This window comes from Lissotriton helveticus, chromosome 2_2 (genome assembly GCF_964261635.1).
Source record: "Lissotriton helveticus chromosome 2_2, aLisHel1.1, whole genome shotgun sequence".
Classification (NCBI taxonomy): Eukaryota; Metazoa; Chordata; class Amphibia; order Caudata; family Salamandridae; genus Lissotriton; species Lissotriton helveticus.
In genome coordinates, this window is record NC_136060.1 from 26,790,963 (window position 1) to 26,805,619 (window position 14,657).

General features: G+C 43.3%; 1 protein-coding gene and 1 long non-coding RNA gene across 3 annotated transcripts in view; one reads left to right on the forward strand and one right to left on the reverse strand.

Annotated features, from left to right (window-relative positions):
• LOC144821718 (uncharacterized) overlaps positions 1 to 12,566 on the reverse strand; it is a 74,243-nt gene extending 61,677 nt beyond the window's left edge. The window contains exon 1 of the long non-coding RNA XR_013608402.1: positions 12,524 to 12,566. This is a non-coding gene — a long non-coding RNA (uncharacterized LOC144821718). The remainder of the gene's footprint in view (positions 1 to 12,523) is intronic.
• Positions 1 to 14,657, forward strand: part of STOX2 (storkhead box 2) — a 599,364-nt gene that overhangs the window by 189,136 nt on the left and 395,571 nt on the right. The gene's annotated exons all lie outside the window — the stretch shown is intronic.

Here is a 14,657-nt window from a genome sequence, read left to right on the forward strand (position 1 = left end):
ATTTTTCTTTCTCAACATCATATACTTAAAAGCATCTCGTAAAAATAATTTTCTTGCAAAATATATCAGAAACCCATCTAATACTTGAATCCATAATCATTGGCTTCACAAGCTTATATAGTTTTTTTAGCCCATTTGTTCTTGTTATTCTTTCTGGTACCAATCACAATCTGAGGTCTTAAGCAATAAAGAGTAAGATCACAGGCAGAGCAAACATGTTTCGTGGTATACTATCACTTCTTCAGGTTTTTGAAGTTTCACACAAACATGACAAATAAAACATTTTTTGATTACACCTCAAATCATAACAAATATAGAGAAACAACAAAATAGAAAAAGATCAAGAGGAACACAACAAAAGCAGGTCTTAGTTAAAAGACACATATACAAGACTAAATGCATTTCTGGGGCTCACCAAACATGTCTTTTTTTGGCTCCAACTTTACGTTCATATAAATCTTTTTAGTCTTATTTTGAATAATCACCTTATATCAATTCTTCACTGTACAAATAATATTTCACGCTACCACTACAGCAGCAAAGACCTAATTGGAATGGCAGGATGTATTTTACTTGCTTTAAAATATTCCCTCTGTGCAGATCAAAAATGAAAATACAAAAAAACACAGGCAAGCAATTGCAAAAAAGCAATCACAGATTTAGAAATAAGTATTCTGTAGCGACCAAAAAATATTGTTTTGATAACAATTCGATCCTCCTTTCACACCACGATTTTATGACTCAAACTATGATCTTTCCAATATAGCTTGAACGATGCACCACAAACCATGTCACACAGCGTTCATATAATGTACAATTCAACGACTCCGTTTACAGGCAATCACATCAAGGTTCTAGATGGCATATACAAGAAAAATCCCTGCATTTAAATCATATCTTACTCGTCCTTCTAAGCATTCACACAATATCACCTTCTGGCTATGTATGTAATGCTCCACATTTATTGCAAATGTTTATATACCAATATTAATCACCAATATAACAGCCCCTTCAACAAAAAAACACCCTGAAAGATTAATCCTTCAAACCAAAATAATATAATTTCCTGCCAAAGACAAGAAACTAAAAACTCAAATCATTGTTACCCCACATGATATGTTATCTTGCCTCAAACATCCAGTCCCAACGTCTCTTACCTACCATTGTGAAACAGACAAAAGAAAATACCAAGACCACCCAAAAGAAAAAAGTTTTGAAGCCACAATTCAATGTGAATTGCCAGTATTCATGCCTTCGTGAGGAACCTACTGGGCCATATAGGTTCCAAACCTGACCTACAGGAAACATGCACATTAGTTACACCCAATCATATCTCCAAAGGTATCTGATGTCATATCCTGTTCGTCGTCCCACCATTTTTGTAAAATGCCTCTTAGACGCTATCACCAATGGTTAGTTACCTACCTATTTCCATACCTAGACCATATTCCTTATTCCCACGAGAGACTTGAATATTCACTAAGTGCTTGTAGGATATTATGGGTTATTTTCCTGTTTCCGTATAGCTTGCAATGAAACAGACATCTCTGCCAGCTTTTGCAATGTATTTGCTTTTACAGTGGTTTTCTTCTGGCATATTGTAAAATATTCTTAACCTTTGGCTTAATTTCTAGGGAGAATTCGAAAGCAAAAGCGGCCAGAACGTTCTGCAATTATTACAATAATAAGAAATATAAACGGTTAGCATTTTATCATAATGCAACACAATGTACCATGTTATGAGTTTGTATATGTTGTCTTTCAGTGCCCCTGAAATAATTTTATGATAGTGTTTTGGAGAACAAGTGTGTATGGAAAGATGTAGGTCATGGAAACGCAGTATTTAAATACGATCTTCCTGTTAAGAGGGATATTTTTATTTTAAGTGAGGGATAAAAAGGCCTCAGGAAGGTACATCACACTTGGAGAGGTACTTAGCAGCTGTCTCTTGCCAACCATCAATTAACACTGAATTCATGAGTTTGCATCTCGTGGTGTATTTGAAAGCTTTTGAAAGCTAAGATCCCTCCGGGCAACCTTAATAACCCATAGAGCCATTCATTGTTGGGCTGGAACACATGTGACCGCACTAATGTGCCTGGTGCACGAGGGCACACACGCTGCATACAGTAATAGTGGATTCTTATAGTGATATGGTGCAATAACCTGATGGGCAAGTTGATTTGGAAAGGAGCAGTGGTATGGAAAAGATGACCATAATAGCCAGGCTGAATAAGGAAAATGGATATCTCCAAAGCCAGAAACACTGTTCAGAGAGTGGAATCTGCAGAGCGACCCCATGAATCTATGCACGTATTGCAACAGAGTCTTTAGGGTAATGTATACAAGGGATAAAGTAGCTCCTGCCATACATTATAAGGCTATTGCAAGTCACGGAGGGGCTCCATACGCATATAGAGGAACGAGGCCAAAGCCCAAGTTCCTTTATAAAGTTATGGAACTCCAAAGTGACTTGCAGTATTTTTCTCATGTATGCCAGGGGGTACTTTATTCCATATAATACATGGTCACACCATCACCTTTCCCACAAACCACTTAAAACCTTGGTGTGTATTTATTTGAAAGAGCGAGCATGTTTACAAACATGATGAATCAACCAAGCAGTATTTGTATAACGCTGCACTGTCACACCTAGGGTTATCCGGGCGCAGAGGGTGCTGCATCTCTGTCGAAGAGCCAGGTCTTGAGTCGCTTTCTGAAGTCTGCCAGGGAGGGTGCTGTTCAGAGATAGAGTGGCGGGTCGTTTCAGGTCTTGGATGTGATATAGGAGAAGGAGCGTCCTCCGTTTCAGCTGCAATGGATGCTGGGGGTGTGTGCGAGGGCGAGTGAAGCAGAGTGCAGGTGTCTTGCAGACAGGTGGAAATGTAATTCTTGGTTGATGTAGGGAGCTCCTAAGATGTGTAGAGCCTTGTATGCATGCGAGAGGATCTTGAACTGGCATCTCTTCTGGATGGGAAGCCAGTGGATGTCTCTGAGGTGAGTGGTAATGTGAGTCAGCTTGGGGAGGTCCTGGATAAGTCTGGCTGCGGTGTTCTGTATGGTCTGGAGTCTCTTCTTGAGTTTGGTGCAAATTCCAGCATAGAGAGTGTTGCCATAGTCAAGGCAGCTGGTGACGAGGGCCTGCGTGACGGTCTTTCTGGTATTGATAGGGATCCATTTGAAGAGTCTGCGGAGGATGCACAGTGTGAGGAAGCATGAGGAGGTATGGTTTGTGTGGAAGTTGTAGAATGAGAGAAGATGCCAATGCATTGTTGCTCATATTCTTCTACTTATGTATATCCTGACAACATCATGCATTTTCATATTACGGTGGCGTGTTACCTTTATTCATTTTAGCACCCTTTTCTACTAGTTTGGCTACATCGCTCTTGCAGCACCTTATGCTCAGCAAACCCACGCACATTTTTGGCCTTTGTACTCCTTAGGATGACTGCTTATACTGCCGCTCAACAACTTATGCACTCTTGAAATAGCAGTCTTGGCTCACTTACTTTGAATCAATCGTCGAAATGTGACGCACACAATCACACGTTACAAAGAAAAGGCTATTATGATTTATTATGGTCGAGTTCTGATGGCACAATGACTGCTGCCAAAGCCAGCAGCCGAGGTGAAAGGTGAAAGGCAGGTCAGGTCACAGAGCATACTTTAAGCAGCTGCTAAGTAACTAAAACTGAAAGTTGCTTTTCTTTCTTCTGATTTATTTTAATAGTTTAAAATGACAAGCACAGAGAACATGTTTATTTTCCGCACCCCTTACATAGAGAAAAGCTAGAATCTATTTGCATGTTTCTGCATTTTTTTTAAATTAAGTTTTTAGCCAATTCTGCTTTGGACACTGTTAGAGCTGGGGGTCTCTAGTTGACTGAAGCAGTTACCTAAGTCCAAATAGGGACATTTGCTTCTAGCCAGGGAAAGGAGAGACACCCTCTTTGATAACCCCTGCTCACCCTCTGGTAGCTTGGCACGAGCAGCCAGGCTTATCTTCAAGGCAATGTGTGAAGTATTTGCAACCACACTCCCAGTGACTCAATGCACGTAATCAGGCAGTTAGTAATGCAAGTATAACGCACTCCCTAATGTAGGTAATAAGGCAGTTCGTGATGCGAGAATAATTCAATCCTCAATGCACGTAATAAGGCAGTTCGTAATGCGAGAATAATTCAATCCTCAATGCACATAATCAGGCAGTTCATAATGCAAGTATAATGCACTCCTTAATGCAAGTAATAAGGCAGTTCGTAATGGGAGAATAATTAAATCCTCAATGCACATAATCAGGCAGTTCGTAATGCAGGAAAAATACAATCCCTAATGCAAATAATAAGGCAGTTCGTAATGCAGGAATAATACCAGGCCAATCGATGCGATTAGCGCGGGCACCACTAGTCCCCAACCACAGAGAACAGTCCTGAACTCCCGAGGGCGGCCCCTGTACTGCTGGGCAGGTCCAGCCCGCTCCTGGACTCAGCGGGTCTAACGCGATGCAGCGGGAGAGAGACTGTAGCACTCCTGGACTCCTCCTGCATGCCTCCGCAGGCCTCACACGCTTGCGGCTCCCGACCGGGTCCAAGCCTTACCTGGGGCATGCACTGCCTCGCTCTCTCTCTCTCTCCCCGCTCGCCGGATGTTCTGCTGGGCGATCCCCATGACGACACAGCTCCGATGCAAGGCAAAGCTGTTGCCGGACAGGTTACGGCACTGCCTTCTTCATGGCTGACGATCTTGAGCAGATTCCTCTTGCGAACAATGATCACGATTACCTCACGACTTACTTAGCTTTACGAAATCCTTCAGCATGTTGCGGCTTGGGCCGATGGTGGGGATCTTGATCCGCAGCCTCCGTTAAGATGATGGCTCAGGACACAAACAGCTACACAGCTGCTTGGATGATGATTCACGCTGTGGGGGCACTGCAGTCACGGGCACTTTCCACCAGCACCACAGACCCCACCCAGTCTCAGACTGCACACGCACAACGCGTCGCTGAGACTCGGTTGGGTTTCGGGCCACACAGTCCCGGGGCAATGCTTACAAAGGTCTCAGGCTGCAAAAAGCACACACAAACACCGTCGCTGAGACACACTTGGAAACGTTGATGTTCCTGAGTTTCTATAACAGGGAGCCAGCTCTCCTTGGGCCGTTGGGGACAAGTTACTTCGTGGTACAGCACACAGCAAAGTCCTTTCAAGCAGGGGGACACAGCACACAGCAAAGCCCCTTAGCTTCCCCTTAGTTACATCAGCACACTGTAGGCCAGCTCTAGAACACACAGCAAGGGTTAGTCCTTCTCTTCAGTCTCTTCAGCTGTTCTTCCTTGGCAGAGGTTCCTCTTGACCACAAAGTACTTTCAATCCTTTTCAGTCTTGATCTGTCCAACGTTCAGGGGTTTCAGCTCTTATAGTTATACCCCTAAATGTCTTTGAAGTCTTTGTGTTCAGGGGCACTGACCCCTGTCCAAACCAAGTTCTGGGTGTTTCCCTGCCAGGGACACCTTCATCCTTTGATAGTGGGGGTCTGGTTCTTCAATCACTCAGCAAAAGGTGGAGCCGTTCTTTTATAGAAGCAGCCCAGGCCTCTTCACATCTAGGGGGCTACTCCTCCCCCCTACTCTCCAGATTCAGGTAAGGCTGTTGCTGTCTCACCTACTCCTCCCCTGGGTCAAGACATTTCCCAGACCCTATCACATTCAAATCCAGACAGTCAATCCACAACCAGGCAGAGACACACAGAATTGTTAGAACAAAAAAAACAGGCACTTCTAAAAGCGTGGTTTCTAAACACACAATTCAACAACCACCTTCACAAAAAGATGTAGTATTAAATTGTGAGTTCAGGCACACTAACCTTTACCTCTCCATCTTAAGCCTTTGGGAAGATAGGCTGGAAACATATTGCACAGCATTCCCCATTCTGTCCTGTGGGCAAGATGACCTTGCAACAGTGAAAAATGAAATGGAGAGTATTTCACTGTTAGGACATGGTACACACCTCAGTACATAGCCTACCTTTCACAGACACTGCACCCTGTCCAGGGGCCTACTATAGGGGTGTCTGATGTGCATGGAAAGGGAAGGGTAAGGCCTGGCAAGTGGGTGCACTTGTCAGGACAACATGGCAGTTAGCAAACTGCGCACAGGCACTGCAGTGGCAGGCCTGAGTTCTCTCTTTAGGGCTACTTGTGTAGGTGGCACAATTAGTGCTGCAGGCCCACTAGTAGCATTTGGATTACCAGCCCTGGCACACATAGTGCGCTTTACTAGGAACTTTACTAGTAAGACAAACATACCAATCATGGACAACCAATTACCATAACACTTTACACAGAGAGCATATGCACTTTAGCACTCATCAGCAGTAGTAAAGTACCCAGAGTCCTAAAACCAAAAAAACAGGTCAGAAACAATACAGAAGGAAGGCAAAAAGTTCAGGAATGACCCTGCAAAAAGGGCCAAGCCCAACACAGCCCTCTTCCAGCCAAAATACAGGCTAGACCAATCATTACCTTGACGGGCTTCCCTGCTCTGGGCGATAGAACACGAACCCTGGCCCGCAACTGCAGGGGCATATTCCAGTTCTTGCCAATCTGAACCCAGTCGGATCCCTCTGTCCATACTCTCAAGGCCCCCTAAGCTAACCCGGGGGGCCCATCTCCTCATCTGGGGACCCCATCTGTGCAGCGCCTTAACTTACTTTGCTCACAGATGTGTTCACACTGGTAGACAGTACCCACATGGCCAACACAGTGGTGTGGCCTAGTTCACCCTCAAGGTGTGACTCCAGCCCCGCTCCCAGGGGGAACGACAGTGGCCACTGGCAGCTGTTAGTGAGGAGAGCCAGGCCTCATGTCTTTCAGGCCTCTCTTACCTCTGTAGCATCAGAAAGTGGGGGGCAGTAGCCCCAGGCACCTGTACCTTTTCTCCACTCTCCCCCCTACCAAGTCAGGTATGGCATCCTGACAATGGCCCGCCAGCCCAGGGTCTGTTCCCCCCCGGCTGTACAAGAGACTGGGGTGAGTTCTCCCACACTCTGCCTTCCTCTCTTGACCCATGCACCCTCCCCACTGGAGTGGTGCCACCAGACACCAGAACTGTTGGGATGCTGGTACAAGAAGTCCCCCTCAGTTCACCTAACACTTTGTGATCCCCAGGAAGTGGCATCCCGGTACAGACTAGGCTCCCCTCCTGGTGTTCCCCTATGGAACCAATCAGGTCCTGGGACTGGGTATCGGGCACCTTGGGACAAGCCCCCTCCCACTCCTTCTCCTCTGGGAAAGGACGTGGGACCCTACACCCCTCCCACTACATTGGGACCTATCTGGGCTACCACCAACCCCCCCTACCTCACTTGGTTTGGGTAAACCTAAACCACCCCCTTCTGGGTCACTCCCAAAAGCTTCCTCAGACCCTCGGGAATCCACCCAAAGCTCTGCCTCCTGCGCAAGCTCCCTGGAATCCGAGAACTTGCACCCCACCGGGGTTTTGGCATAGCTCTGGAAAATAGGGACTTAAAATATGCTCTCCAACAAATGAATCACACAGCCCCCCACAGTTGTTAACCAAGCTTTCCTTTGCATCACCCTCCAGTGCTTCACACAAGTACCCCACACCACTCTCCTGAGATTGGCAAGACAGTGTCTGACTGTCTCTGTCACTCAACCTACACTCTTCTGGGCGGTCTCCACACTCACACACCAAGGTTTCTACCATGGGGGAACCCCTCTCCCTGCACCTCTCATCTAGGGTCAGTAGAGTGTTCCCACCACTAGGAATATGATCCCCTGTGTCAGTTCTCCAATCTACTCCAGGGACACTGCACACCACTGGAGCTACTTCATAAAACTGGACCCCCTGGTGTATGTTAACCCTTTCCTTCAAGTCAGGCGCCACATCTCCGGGTGTATGTACTTTTCTCTCAGCACTAGACACTACATTTTTGCTGCCACCATCTGAGCTGGACTCTACCTCCAATCCAGCAGAGGGCTACACACATCTCATTTGGCTTGGCTGAGACACTCATGGCCTCGAGTCTTTCGAGCTCCAAATCAAGCTCCCTCATTCTTAACTTATGGGCCAAAAGCAATTTATTTTCCTCCAAAGCGAGCGCGTTCTTCCTCTCCCCTTCCCACCTTTTGCTCTCAATGAGCAACTTCTCATCCGCCTGAGCCTTTAGTTTCAAAACCTCCAACTCACGCTCTCTGACCCTTTGGTTTTCCTCCAATTCCTCTGGGGAAAAGCTCCTCCCAGAATGATTACTACCATCCCCTGAGGCTGGTCCTTCTACCGGCAAATCCTGTGTACCCAATCGATTCCCTGGGTCATCCTCATCCACCTCAGCATCACCTGTCTCCTGAGCCTCTTTGGCTTCCCACCAGGCCCTCAAGGCCATTTGCAGCTCCTCCTTCTTGGCGCTACTTTTCATGGGACATCCCAAAGCTCTGCAGAATTGCCTCAATTGATCAACTTTGAAGGTAAGCAATGCCTCAATGTCGAATTCCAATTCTGCAGCCTCTCCGGGTTATTGACTCCTATGAGACATGATGTGTGGCTTAAGGGTCGCTCAAAAATAGAACCAAAAATCAAAAACACAATATGTGGTTGCATCGTGGTCTGCGCTAAAACCAGATGTACACCAATCACTGTGAGTGAATTGTAAATACAAGTTCCAATCCCACTGCTGCCACCAATGTTAGAACTGGGGGTCTCTAGTTGGCTGAGACAGTTACCTTAATACAAATAGGGACCCTTACTTCTAGTCAGGGAAAGGAGGGATACCCTCTTTGTTAACCCCTGCTCACCCCCTGGTAGCTTGGCATGAGCAGCCAGGCTCATCTTCAAGGCAATGTGTAAAGTATTTGCAACCACACTCCCAGTGACACAGTGATAACACCACAAATGGACACCACAATGATGTATGAAAATAGCGGTATCTTTATCAAGAAGAAAAATACAGTAAGACCAAATGATAAAAATCCAACATATGCGTAATGCAAGAATAATGCAATCCCCAATGCAAATAATCAGGCAGTTCATAATGCAAGAATAATGCAACCCTCAATGCACATAATCAGGCAGTTCATAATGCAAGAAGAATGCAATCCTCAATGCACATAATCAGGCAGTTCGTAATGCAGATATAACGCACTCCTTAATGTAAGTAATAAGGCAGTTCGTAATGCGAGATTAAGTCAATCCTCAATGCACATAATCAGGCAGTTCGTAATGCAAGTATAAGTCACTCCTCAATGCAAGTAATAAGGCAGTTCATAATGCGAGAATAATTCAACCCTCAATGCACATAATCAGGCAGTTCGTAATGCAGGAATAATACAATCCCTAATGCAAGTAATAAGGCAGTTCGTAATGCAGGAATAATATCATGCCAATTGACGCGATTAGCGCGGACACCTCTAGGCCCCAACCACAGACAACATTCCTAAACTTCCGTGGGTGGCCCCGGTACTACTGGGCAGGTCTGGGCCGCCCAAGGACTTAGCGCGTCTAACGTGATGCAGCTGAAGCAGGGACCACGGAAAAGCGTGCAACACCTTTCCTGCCGGCAAGGGTTTCCTGTGACAAGGCCGCAGCTTGCTGCCTCTTCGGTGCTTCTCTCTGTTGGTGCAAAGACAACGCACTTCAGTAGGTCTGTGATCAGAGTGTAACCCTCTCTTGTTCTTTTGACTTCTTCCCGGTGTGTTGTTTATCTCCATTTTCGGATGGGCATTTGAATTTGCACTTCGGTCCTGAGTTACAGTTTCTTGCGTAATTGGTGTCTTGCCACATTACTCAAACCCTTTTCTTTTTAAATGCATGTACCATATGCGCTTAGTAAGGAATTGATGCAACATTTTTTGACGGTTTAAAATTGTGGCTTTTTCATGCAATATTGTTTGACGCTTTCATTTCTGGGTCACGTGTTATTGTTAAGGGTTGTTTTTGCCAATTTGAATTGTTTTTTATATACATGCATCTGCTTTATATTTTGCCTGTCTAAAAGGGGCAGGACCCCTGTGCAGGTAGGGAATGGGAGATTGCGTTTTGCGTTTCCCAGCTATGGCAAGCCCTGAGCGGGTCAGGGCTTCGAGATATTGGTCACTTCACGTTTTATGGGTGACATGGAAGGTGTAGCGATGATACGTCTCGGACATCTATAGCTTCTGCGAGTGACTGTCAGTTATACGACAGTCAGAGACAAGATTGGTAGTGCCTGCTTGAGTTCTGGAAATGAGATATAAGAGTACCGTTTGAACAGGGTCATTTTTCTCTGCATGGCTAACAGAGAAAAAGAAAGATGTTAAGTGTTGGTTTCCTGATGAGCTTCAGGTTCAAGCCCGGGTGCAAGTGAAGTGACTTTCATTTTCCCGTGCAACATTTTTTAATTTTTTTCAAACACAGTGAAAGTTACGAAGACTCTCAGTTTCATTTGAAACGTTGTTTTAAAAAGGAAAACAGTAAATAAGATACCATCCTTCTGTCTTTATTTGGGGCAAGGTCTGCGCAACTTTGCCTGTGTTTTTATTCAGTGAATTATTTAAATAATGTGTTCATATTTACATAATAGTATTGTGATTATTTTGCCTTCATATCTTCTCATTTGAATATATTGTGGTTCTCTCATGTATTGTGGATTTTCATTATTATGTATGCATAATCTCTGGTTTACTGTCTGATAAATAAGGGACAATAGCGTGTTGCATTTCCCAGGTTTTTTGCTGTGTTCTGGTGGGACCAGACCAGGTTTTGCAGTGTTCTGGTGGGACCAGATTATCAGGCTGCCAACAGCTGTCAGTTTGGGTTTTGTGAAGTAGCGCAGGAGATCTGTGTAGGTCATGTCAAGACTTTCTAAATTTTAAGGGTAGGTTATGTCGACACTTTTCTCAGTTCTTTTTTCTTTTAGGGTAGCGCAAGTCAAGACATTTACAGTTATTTTAATGCAGGATATATTAAAAGACATCTCTGGCCTTTACAAACCGACTGTCGGTATAGCTATTTTAAGTCTGAAAAGAAACACTGTGGTGTTTAAAGTCAAACTTCTCTAACAGAAAAGAGGGCGTTTTTCTCTCTCTCTCATAGCCGGTCGTCTTATAGTATTTTCCTGTTCTGCCCGGGGCGAACAGAGAAGAATAGTATAACACTTTCGCTGACTGCTTTATTTCTAACTTTAAATAGAAACGTTTTTTTTCCTGTCTTTTGTAGGCCCGAAAGAGCACAATTCTATCTCTTTGATTATTGTAAAACGCATTTCTTCTGTACACATATATACAATTTGTTGTTTACCTCCATGAATTCATGATTCTCGTTTGGTGTTTCTATTATCTGTTTGCATTATCGCATCTCATAATAATATTGTTGTGGCTGCGGTGTTTGACACCGGTGTCTAGTGTAGCAATTTAAAGAAATGTTTTGCTGGCGAGAACATAATATCTAGGTGTAGAACATGTTTTTATCATATGCATATTGTTAAGCCTTTAAGTCCACTGTGAATAGTATTGTTACATATGCATGCCCTGCTATCACCCGCCCCTCCCGCCTATGTCTTGCTAATGTTCATATGTAGTGGCGCAGTGTCACAACACTTGATTGCGACTTTTGAGTACAATTTTCAATAGGCTCCCATGTTTAACTCATTACCCCTGAATAGAGTGCATTCAGTTCCTTGACAATATCACCTCATGCTTCTCACCTCACATTTCCTGTGTGTTTGGCGACAAAGTAATGATACTACCACGTGAATATTAAGTCAAGTAGTAGAAAGAGGGGGAGGAAGGATTTCGCAGGCATTTATTGACCAAGTCACATAGCCAACTTTTTAAATTTTTGTTCACTATTACCCCCTAGACTTTGCCCCAACTTCAAATGATAGGTCAGCCATCGGTTCCCTTCCAATACCGGAAACCTTCTCTTTCCCTCCCATAATGAACAATGACATAAGTTATGGTCAAAGACTGCCATCTCTTACCGCCCAGAGCCCAATAGATGGAAGATGTAATACCAGGTAAAATGGAGCTATTCCCTTTGATATTTTGGATCATAGGCTTAACATAGTACATACATCCTCATTCAATTTAACATGCCCCGCGACATCTAGATTATTGACAACAACAAAAAATGAACTAAGATTTTAAATATGAGTAAATTGCCTTGCCAGCAATATAAAAATATCTCCTTCTTTATTGAAAATAGATATTTAGAAAATAATGTTCTATAGTCCACAATGTTAAAAGACTAAAAATGCAATTTATATAATTAGAATCGTTTCCTGGCAGAAGGAAAATACTTTCAGTTTCAAATGCATATGAATATCTCTCCCTATTTAAATGACCAATTATAATTCAAAAATATTTTTTTATTATAGACACAATGAATATCTATATGCATCCATACTTCAATGCACAAAATGCAAAGGCCTACCAGGTCAGCCAGATGCACTTTCACACTGAAGATTACACCAACACAAAATACTACAGTACTAAGCAGCTAAATACCAAGTAATTTACTCCTACCTGCGTCCAATTCAACAACAGCCGATGCAGTAAACAAAAGTGCTGCCCCTCCAGGCACAAGCAGTAGCCCGAAAGCAAGCACCAATCCAGGAAGTACTTCCACAGAGCACACCCAGTTGGTGTTTGCTATTACGACATGAGGTTTTGAAATTGTGGCTCATGTAAAAGTTAGTTAGTGACACTGGATGAAGAGCAACGTGAATATCGGACCACAGAACTAGGGAGAGAAGAGGGGAGATAAAATGATGGAATGGAATACACACTCACTACACCCAATTTTTGTCTTGGATCAATATATATTGTCCAATACATTATTGTAGGCCCTTAGGAGCAAAAGACTAGAAAATACTCCGTATTACACAACACGCAGGACACGTAATGAACATGGGTTGGGTTTGTGGGAGCTTGTGTTCGACTTCATGGTTGCATGTTCCAATGCTACTAGGTCTCCAGAGCATTTCATCCTTCTCAGGTGGATAGATGCAGGGTCTGATCAGCCCTTCATCATTCTAAGGTGGATAAAATGAGTACCACTGAGTTAGGGAGCAACAAGGGTCTGCTATCTAGTTCCAGAATACCGTTCTGAGTGAATGTACGCTTTACAAAAAAAGACATGTTATTTTAAAATAGGTTTTATTTAACTTAACGTACACTGGACACAACGCATGTGTTGGAAGAGTTAATTGATTTTTTCTTGGACTGCCGTTAGGAGTAGCGCTCCTGGCTGGCTGCAGAGTCTGGGCGTTGTGCCCAGACAGGACGGCCATTATAAATAGTTTCCTGTGGTTAAACAGGACAGGAACATGAGAAATGAAATGCCCAGGATCACACAATTAGGTCAGGCTAGGTAGCTGGCTTGTTTTCCCCATTTCTCACTCCACAGATCACCACCTAACATATTACACCGCCATCCTCATAAGCAGATATATATAGAATAGCAATAGGTATATTGTGTTCTTGAAGGGTTTTGCCTACTTAAATGGCACAAGGACAAGTAGTATTTTGTGTGTGTATCTAACCTAAATAATGTGTATGTATATTAATGTTTTTCAGTTCTAGGTTCTTCAGGGTTGCAGAAAATATTATAATATATTATTATATTGAGGTGGAATGTGCTAAAATGCATTCTAATGCAGTGCATTCGCCAGGGGCTACAAAGGATAGGATAAAAAGTAGTAATATTATGTTTATATTATGTTTATATATTGATCTTTAGTAATGAGTATATGCCAATGCAGAAGGATAGTGTGCATTGAAAAACAATGCTTCGTATTATAATTTTTACGGATACAATGTGTACAGATTTAATATGTCTTTTAATATACTGGTGCAATACTTAAGGGTGTTTGGAATTAGATTTCAAGGTATAAAGGATTGGCACAGTTTGACAACTATGAGTATTTTGATTCCCAAAGGTGTTACTGTGACAGAGATTTTCATCTGTGTTTGCAATAGAACAATGTTTTAATTCTTCTTTTTCTTTTGGAGATAATGGATTTCTTTTTAAAGTGTCCTATAGGGGTGCCAATATAATTTCTAGGTTCTTTCCTTCATTCCCATACAGAGTGTAATAGATTTCCTGTTTTTGAAATGTTTGCATGCATGTGCCTAATGATAAAAGTTGTCACCCTCTCATATCTGGTTAGAAAGCTCCACTGGTGCAAATGTGTTCTATAATTCTGACAATTTCACCCACACATTGCGCCACTATTGCTTTCATACCTAGCAAATGGTAATAGACAGGGAGTGTTTGGTAAAAAATAGTTCATGTGTGCTAGTAACAGATAAGTATGCAAATGTTCAACATGATTTAAGAGAGACGCCTTTCCCCGATGCAGATGTAAATATAATAGTTCATGGTTCATAACGCAGGCTCACTGCAATTTGTTTACGCAGTGGGCACGGCTAGAAATGTACTGGAATGTACTGTGAGATTAACAACATAAAGGAAGAATAGTGAACATTTACACAGACAGCAAATATGATTTGGGGTGGCCCCTGATCTTGGTCAGCAGTGGGCTATGAGGGGTTTCCTTACCTCAGTTGGCCAAGAAATACAGCATGCACCATTAATACCACAACTATTGCAAGGCATGTTGCTACTAAAGAGAGTTTCAATTGTAGAATGTGCTGC